At 33.3% G+C, this 9723-nt stretch overlaps 1 long non-coding RNA gene across 6 annotated transcripts; it reads left to right on the top strand.

The window, feature by feature from the left end:
• Positions 1 to 1542: 1542 nt before the first annotated feature.
• On the top strand, positions 1543 to 5937 carry LOC104244085 (uncharacterized). Of its 6 annotated transcripts, none has more exons than XR_011402341.1 (6): positions 1543 to 1995; positions 2128 to 2256; positions 2596 to 2687; positions 3245 to 3291; positions 4293 to 4752; positions 5491 to 5937. It is a non-coding gene; the product is annotated as an uncharacterized lncRNA (long non-coding RNA). The 6 variants fall into 6 exon arrangements; XR_715375.2 differs by having other exon boundaries at positions 1546 to 1995; positions 4293 to 4360; positions 4676 to 5937; XR_715372.2 differs by having other exon boundaries at positions 1546 to 1995; positions 4293 to 4360; positions 4664 to 5937.
• The last annotated feature ends 3786 nt before the right edge of the window (positions 5938 to 9723 follow it).

Genomic DNA, 9723 nt, shown 5'->3' with positions numbered 1-9723 from the left:
CACCTTCATGATGTGCAAAGTCTTACTAGGAATTGAAAGGTGTGTATTAAATAATTGTTTTCTTATAGATTACTATTTGGCCCAGACACGTATATATACATCTAGAACTGTAGTTGAAGAATACATTGTCTAAAAAGATGATGGCCTTAAAATTTCAAGACTTGAAGACTTTAAAGTACTTTTGTCCTCAATTTCTTGTGGTCAAGAGGACTCGGGCAAGTCTTCTTCATAGTACAACTTTATCAAGTGTGGGACTATTTAACACCGCCCCAATTGATGAAGTAAAAACAACCTTTAGTTCCTTTTATTGTGTGGTGATATCATTTTATATATCTTTTAATTATATGAGATTTCACTTTTAAAATGAAAAAGACAAAATTATATATTTTGTAGTCTCAAATTTTGACAAAATACATACTTTGTCCATCGACATTGTACTCAAATCTCTCTTACATACTTGTTAATCACGGGAATAGTATTACACATCAAAAATTTTAAAAGTGTGTAAATTACACACCTCTTTTGTCATGTGTCACATGCGTGTATTACACATAAAAGAGGCGCGTGAAAACTAAAAAATTCACCTAAACTTAATTTTTCTTTTTAAATTTCCCCTTTTTTAACTATTTCCTTTAAATTAAAGAAAAAAAAATATAACCCATGTCTTCTTCCCCAACCCCAAAACCCAGTGTTCCCCCCCTCCCCCGGTTCGTCTTCGTCCCCAATCCCCATCCTAATTTTATCTACCACCTCATATTTCGTCTCTCCAACCCCATGACTAAGAAGAAAAGAAAAAAAAAAGAAGAACATAGGAGCTATTGAGTATTGTAAAAATCACCATTATTGACTTTTTAAAAAAGCTTAAAAATTTAATCGGGTCTTGTTGATTTTGGTAATTCCACTACCTAAAAAATTAGTTTGAATTCGTGATTATTGATGAGTAAAACTTTACTTAGGTAATTAATTTTGATCAAATTCAAAAAACACCATTAACAAGTTTGAAACTTTGGTTTAAGCTTAAATTTGAAATTTGTATAAGGATTTTATGATGGATGTTGTTAAAAATCGGCAAAGAATTAAATCTATAGTTATAGAAGAAGGTTCTTATAGTGGAAGAGTTGGTGATAGTATGGTGGTGATGGAAAAGATGACGGGGTTAGGAAGATGAAGAGGGGGGTTCTTTTCTGTATTTTTTTTTTTTTGGTTGAGAAGATGAAAAGAGGGGGTTTGGGGAGAGGGGTTGAAGAGTTTTTTTTTTTTAGTTTTTCTTTTTTTCCCCTCGATTTGACACATGTCAAATGCTAATTGGCGTGTGTAAGAGCAATTTTTGAGCAGATGTGGTCAAACATCAAAGTGGTGTGTAATTGACACACCTTTAAAAGTTTTGGTGTATAATATTATTCTCGTATTTAAAAAGTGTGTAAGAGGTATTTGGGGAGAATGTCGATAGTTAAAATATGTATATATGAGGCATAATTACCCTTTAAAAAACTTTTTATGGGCTTTATAGTACTTTGGTTCAACCCTTTTATTACAGACACGTATTTTATTTGTGGGGTACAACTGGATTCCACTCCACTGCTTTTCACGCTCTTCACTGATTTTGGCCATTTCATCTTCTTCATCAAGCCTATTTCTTTTTTATTCTTAGTATTGTTCCCTTTCTCTTCACTTAAGGTCATGCTTATCCATGCCTTCTTCATTCTCCACTTTGGATTTAGCTTTTGTAGGTGAATTTTGGTTTTAATTTTTCTGTTGATTTCTGGGTCTTCTTTTACCTAATTGATTGGATATTTTTTTCAATTGTTGTTGCTTTTTAGTAGTTGGATTTTTATAATCATGCACCTGTTTTCAACTTTTGCATATTTCTTGTCAATTGTCAAATGCAACTGATCGGTCACCTTTAATTCTAAAAGATTTCACACTTTCTCTATTTTTAATTTCCTCCTACCTATTTCTTTCTCTATCTTCTCCATTGGAGTTAATAGTATTCTGGTGAGTATTTTGTGTTTGGTATTTTCCTTTGTTTGTCCTTTCTCATTTTTTTTTTGTCAATCTTTTTCTGGTATTCTATTTTGTTCGTTTGTATTGTAAAAATTATCCTCCGAATTTTCTGTGTACATGCAGCTATGGATACGCTCTTCAAAATACACATGCATCCTGATCTGCCAGATAAAATCCAAAAGCCTAAGGACGGAATGAAGAGAATATTTCTGAGTTCTACTAAATTTTACTCTATTCTTTCCGGGTGAGAAGGTAAACTGTTGATTCTAATTAAACTATTGATTTAGAATCTTCATTTGCCTATAAAGTTAGGTTTGTATTTGTGCTTTATTTTTCTTTTTAATGCAATGTATAAGTATTTTTTTGTCTACAACTATACGTGTCTAGTTTTTCCTTCTTTTTAAAAAAATTTTGGGTTGATTCTGTGTATGCATGTGGTCATTATTGTTTGAGCGCTTCTAGCACTAACCATATTAAATTTCCATCTCAACAGCAAATGTTGATTAAAAGGGAAGAACTTTGCTGCACTTAAGGTGTTCGACTATATAACTAAAACAACTGAATAACTTTCTACCATTTCTTTTTTTGTAGGTGAATTTATCACAAGTATCTATCCTTTTGCAAGGCCAGAACTTTTGATCGCACACATATAGATCATTTGAAAGATGTTTCTGCAATTGTAGGTATGGTAGTGAAATCTGCAGCATATTCTTTACTGAGATTTATTTGCAAATTCATTTGTATCTTATGAAGCCTTTTCATGAAAGAAAATGGAGATGAATAATTCTTTAATGGTGCCCTGCATTTTGACTGTGCTGCAATTAGTAATGTTGTTTCGTTGGGAATTCATCATTAGCTAAAAGCTCTCATTATACCTTTCATTTATCTGTTTATTTGGAGTATCTATTTAAATGCTACGGTATACACGATTAATTTCATTGATTTTTTCTTCTTTTCATTTGATATCTAGGTCAATATAAATTTGTATGCAGACAAACCTGCTAATGTGTTGGTCAACCTAACGATGTTTAAATGCAGTACTTGTCATATTTTTAAACTCCTTGCTTGCCTCTTTTTTCATTGTATAAATAGAATATGTTTTTGTTTGGTATTGGTTTTTCTTGATAATATGTGGCTTCTAGAACAAGGGTGTTTTAGTATATGTTTGTGAAGATGGACTCATCGACTCCCTGGTGGTTTATGCAGCACCGAAATAATATTATGTGTTGTTGTCATTCAGATGCATGGTCTACTTGATAGTGAACTGCGGACGGCTCATATTAAGAGGTAAGAGAATGCGGTTTTTGCTTTCTTAATATACTATAAGAGTTCTTCGGTCAATTTAATTTTGATATTAATGATCATGATATTTCATTTACTGCAATTTCGATATTTATAGCATATAAAAGTAGTGAATGATTCCTATTGGTTTCTGGAACATTGGGATCTATTCATGACAAAATGGTTGCATGAAAATATAAATGAAGCTTGAGAGAACTGTGTTGGAAAAAATAACTTTTTTGATGTTTGGGTGATAAAACGATCTTCTCTTTTCCATTTTCAATGTAATTTTTCTTCTAGGATAATTATGTATTACATATACTTCTGATATTGAGTATTTTGAGTTTTCATGTTAAAGAGTTACGTAAATAAAGAATCTCCTTTATTGTCGACAAGTTTGACTGACTGATAGCTTTCCAAAAGCAAAAGGTGATTAGGTTGAGGGGTACATAAATGTATTAGTCTATGATTAGATATTTATCCTTTATAATATTCTAAAAAATGAAGGACTGTAGTAAATCGTTTAAGGAGTCCAGGTAAATACTTCATCCCAGTGAAAAGCATATGAAGAAACCGAAGTCTCAATTTGACTTGTCAGACAGTTTGAAGTTAGTAAAATATTATTTTCTGTGGGAATGAATCATTAACATTGTAGATGAGTTTTCGTCATGCAAGAAAACATTGCATGATCATGATTATGCCACTTTTAAAACATAGTTTTGTCAATAGACGCCAATTGGCATTTCAAGAAAATGAATATTGGAAAACTTGAAACTGAAAATTACTTGGGTAATTCTGCTATTACTTACCCTTTGTTATTTAGTTTTGACATTCTTATCAATAAGTATCTCTCTGTGCCTCATTAGTGTTTTGGTCTTGCCATTAGTTGGAGCAATCTTCTCCATAACGTATTATATTTGCACTTGCAAGTAATAACATGTTTGAACTGTAGCCTGTCAGAATAGCAGATACTTCAATTGATCTAAGTTATTCTTTACCGAATGTAGGTGTAACGTTTATGTGCTAGCTTCTATCTCCTAACTCATCATTAGAGGACCTTAAACGGCCTTAAGAGGTGAGTATATAAGAAAAGCAAACAGATAATGGAGAATTATTTTGGGATAAATCCTCCATGTAATGTGGTTTTATTCTGTTTTACTCTTATTTTTCTCCAGTAATGTTTATCTTGTGTAGTAATATTTGCCTTGTGTAATAAGTAGTTTGCCCTCTCTAATATGATTCAATTAAAATACTCACTTACAAATATTCCTTTTGATAGCCAAAGTATAAATCTACATAGATACTTACAACTTTATACAAAAGGCTACTCTGTTGTTTCCAATGTAGTGGTGCTTAATATATTTTCTCTAACAAGCAGATTTTTAACCAGTGATCTTTGGTACCGGTGGTTTTATGCTATAGTATCAAGATGTTATCTAATGCAAGCCATCAACCTCCATATACATGGTATGTAAAAAGGTAGAAATGTCATGGTTCTTTTTGCTTCTTTGAGTGGTCAATATATTTATGTGATTAATATAACCACGGAAATATTATGGTAAATTAGAGTTTGGTAGCAAGTAATTGATTGAGTTTTTCCATGAAATAGTGTTGAAAAATTACTCTGCATATAGTTGGAGAATTCTGGATGATGCAAATAATCTCAAGTATGAGGTATAGAAGTATGTGTATCTTGCCAAGGAGTAGAATCTTGAATGAGGTTGGAGGTTAAAGAAAGCTTGGTTTGTGACATGACTCATCTTAATTCTACTATCCTTAAATCCACTTGCCTTTTTCATGAAAGCCACTATGAAGTGCTAGATGTTGATTTGTTAAAAATCTGATGGAAGTATACAATCACTATCTAAGGCAATAATACGATGCAATCCCTTTGTTGCCAAATTTTTCTATTTATCCATTTAACGGAGTCAATAATATGATTCACAACATTAGAAAATTATGGTGGAATTTAATTAATAAAGAACGAAGAACTGTGCATTCTTCCAAACTACTACATGCTTGATTAACGGACCTCAACGCCAATTTATGTCTGTTGGTCACTTTTATACCAAATGGTCATGTCGAAGAAGCCAAGTTCTTTGCACAGATGAACTGAGAAATCTCCTTATTTACATGTGTAAGCGTCTGGTCATCCAACTCTTCACTATTTTTCAAGTTCCTTTCTTTGTTGTTTCTGTTTTTCAGTTAGTATGACTGTTAGATGAAGTTCATAATGTTCTTCATTTTCTAAGTGTATCTGGATGAGAAAAAGTTGATATGGGCTTCCCAAAATATAGTCAATCCAAGTCCAAAATAGAGGATGGGATAGTACTAGCTTGATGACGAGATCATGAAAGACCTATTGCTATGCAGCAGGCCAAGCGCTATGTGCGAAGTTTGGTATTTATGCAAGTCTGTGATTGCAACTTAATATATGAGGAGGTGACAAAACATTGTCTAAGTGCCAAACTTAAACTTCATTTTGAGATGGCATCATGGGAGACACTTCATGTAACATCTGTTTCATTCTTTGAGCCAATAGGCAGAAGGGTAATTGGCGAAGATGTATTCATATTGATAGTATATTGATTTTATTCATTTCTTTTTTGGCACCATGTGATGGTGCAAAATCACTTTGACAGTATTTGGTTATTGGGCCTTCTAAGTTAAACTTATGAGTTTGCAATCTAAATTTGACAGTAAAGGTTCATCCTACCGTTGTCTATGTATTGTACTAATGTTACTATGAATCACGGCTAGGAGGGGCAAACGGGCGGATCGGGTCGGATATGGTTCGGGTCGAAAATGGATCAATTATTCGACCCGACCCATATTTAATACGGATAAAAAACGGGTTAACCGACGGATAATATGAGTTACCCATTGTATATGATCACTTTTGGGAGAATTTTTAGTCTCTAACTGGAGAAACCCCCAATTTGAGTCTTTTACAAATCTAAAAGTTAGACCCAATGGTTACTCATTGGTTATTCATTTTCTAAATGGATAATATGGTTCTTATTCATATTTGATCCGTTTTTAAAAAGTTCATTATTCAACCTATTTTTTTAGTGAATAATATGGACGATTAACTATTTTCTTTGAACCATTTCACCACTCCTAATCACGACATGTTTAGAAAACTTACTGCAAAATAGATTTATGTTCACAAAATAGATTTATGTTCACAGGCAAGCAAAAGGTCAAGTCCATGGGCCTCGTGCTATGCACGGGTACCACTCATCTAGTATGATATATAATGAACTATTGTCGTCCTTTTAAAAATATTCTAAAATGGAAAAAGTGCCACATGAGTTAAAAACTGAGATAATATATAGTTGCAGTATTGTTTGTACAAGAAAGAGAGGGGGGGGGGGGGGTTATATGTAAGACGGCGACAGGGGAGGAGCTTTCAGCTCTTAAGACAAATTTCCTTAGTATTTTATTAACTTAAGTCAAAAAGTCATGTGGCCTCTTTTGATTCGTGAAGTTCTGCCATGTCAACGCGTGTGAAATGCACATACCATATTTGTTGTACTATTATTTTTTTATGTTTAATAGACACATATTAAGTGAAGTTAAAGTATCTAATAGGTACATGTCTCATTTGAGGTAGCTAAGTGATAATATTGGACAAGCTTAAGTATCCGTAAATGTATTCTGCCAAAGAAAAAAGTTATAGTCAAAGGTGTAACCTGTGATCAATTAAATAAGTTGAACATCGTGATATTTGGTTCAAATTTCGGAAGGAATAAAAATTATACTAGGACATTTTTCAATATTCACAACATCGCTTTGTAAATAAGATAAACCCCACATCCATTGGCGTTGCCTTCATGTTGGGAACCACCGTCCTAGTCGTCAGTGACGGATCCAGAATTTTCATCAAGGGGTGTCATAATATAAATAATTAGATATATCGAAAAGTGAAGGGGAGTCAACGTATAGTAAATATACATAAAATAAAAAAAGTTATCTAGCAAAATAGTGTAATTTTCCGGTGAAGGAGTGTCGCTTGACACCCATTGCTTCAATGTGGCTCCGCCACTGCTAGTCGCTTAATCAACTTGTTATATAAATTAACAATCTATTAAAGTCTTGGGGTACAAAGTTATGTAGTAATTGTGGGGTGAAAAGTAAAAAGTAAGCCGTAAAAATAGTCGAGATATGCGCGTTATGACCCGAATACCACGAATATAACAAAGATTAAGTATTAATGATGTTTGGTCAAAAATGAATATATGTAATCATTATTGTCTCACATTCTAGTAATTTATTTTTGAGTATTAATTATATTACTGTATGCTTCATATTATATTTTTACTGTGTAAAAATAAAATGATGTGAAAATAAAAATATTTGGAGCAAAACTGAATAAAATAAGGAAGTAAAAGAAAGCAAAATAAAACAATTAGGAGGAGGGAGACAAGGGGATACCTTTGGTGTTTGTCTCCCAAGTGGAAGACAAAAAAAAAATAAGGAAATACAGTTCAAAGCAAGCAAATTGCAATTCGCTCCTGCCTCCGGCGCTAGGCCAGCGCGTCGCCTGGACCCTGCATTGCAGATTTTTTTTTTATTTTGCCCAAAACGAGGTTATTTCAACTGACGCGTTGGCTTGGACCCTGCGTTGCGAGATTTTTTCTATTTCGCCCATAATAAGGTTATTTCGATCCTGTTAGGATTGAAATAATCAGGTGTCATGCAGAAACAAGAAAAACAAATCTTGAACGATGATAAATCATACAACAAAGAGAAATCTACCAAAAGAGACACAAGCATTTAACATGGTTCAGTCAATTGACCTATGTCTACGGCGGAGATGAGCAATCCACTATATAAAAGAGAGTACAAAATATCGAGAGAACAACATTATGAAGAGGCAAACACAAGTGACACACTAACACTTGTCTCATAAAGATCTCCCCCTAAATATGACTCTCAAACCCAATATGGCTACATTGTGGATGCTATTAAATCAGAATAAATGATCTTCAATTTATAGAATCCAAACATTTTCCTACAAGAAAAAGAACTAGCCAAATATGGAAGAATCATAATTTTCTTCTACAAAAAGGAAAACTCAATTATGGTAAATATGTTGTCATTTCCTTCAAGAGATATGAAAACCAAATATGGTAAGAAAATCAGGACAACACCTAACAATTCTCCCCCTTGGCCTGAATTTTCTGACAAAATAAACTTGATCCACCCTCTTCACATAGCCTTCAACAGGTTGCATCTCCAAATCTCCACCACAAAATTTATCTCAACGTGTGTAGCACATCGGTCAAATTTCTCAGACAAAAATCATGATTATCGTCAAATATGTTGCGGTTAGAATTGAACCCGCCAAGATGAACATGTCTTGAACTTCGCTTTGATACCACTTGTTAGGACTGAAAAACATGTGTCATGCGGAAGCTAGAAAAGCAAACCTTGAACGACGATAAATCACACAACAAAAAGAAATCTACCAAAAGAGACACAAACATTTAACGTTGTTCGGTCAATTGACATACATCTGCGACGGAGATGAGCAATCCATTGTATAAAAGAGAGTACAAAATATCGAGAGAACAACCTCACGAAAAGGCAAACACAAGTGATACACTAACACTTGTCCCGTAAAGTTCTCCCCCTAAACACGACTCTCAAACCCCATATGGCTACATTATGGATGCTAATGAATGAGAATGAATGATCTTCAATTTATAGAAGTCCAAACATTTTCCTACAAGAAAAAGAACTAATCAAATATGGAAGAATTATAATTTCCTTCTACAAAACAAAAACTCAGTTATGGTAAATTTGTTGTCATTTCCTTCAAGAAATATGAAAACCAAATATGATAAGAAAATTAGGGCAATATCTAATAGACCGTATACGGTCCCAACTCGTATAAAAGGGGTCCTAATTCACGTGAGGAAACACAAACCACATTTGGAGGAGACTTCCAACTAGTTTTTCTTCTCTTCTCTTCCTTTACTTTCATAGTTTATTAGTTTTATAGTTGTGGGGTGCTTCATGAATGTTGTAGTTTGAAACTTGAATTGTTCTTGTTATTTCATTCTATTGGTTTATTTATACAATCTTGTATTTAATTATTTAATTGCTTGATCACCAATTGAATACTATCTACGAATCTAGGATTAAACTCGGGGGAGGGAATTCTGGATTGCATATAAGATTGAGTAGAGCGAGATCTTGAACCTGAGTATCGAAAACGGATTTGTGGTTAGGACTGGAATATACCTAATCGCCTTGCTTGGTTGTTATATGGGAATTATTAATGCATTCTTCTTAATCCTAATTTCATAGGAATATAGGCATTAGGTTAGCTTGAATAGGTGAGTAGTACTTCGGGAGAATATTACGAGTAATATTAGCAATGTCAATTAATAAACCAGATAAATTAATTAGATAATTTAAATGGAAGAC

This window comes from Nicotiana sylvestris, chromosome 9 (assembly GCF_000393655.2).
Source record: "Nicotiana sylvestris chromosome 9, ASM39365v2, whole genome shotgun sequence".
Taxonomy (NCBI): Eukaryota; Viridiplantae; Streptophyta; class Magnoliopsida; order Solanales; family Solanaceae; genus Nicotiana; species Nicotiana sylvestris.
Note: the sequence above shows the minus strand (reverse complement) of the source record. Positions and strands in the feature narration are given on the sequence as shown.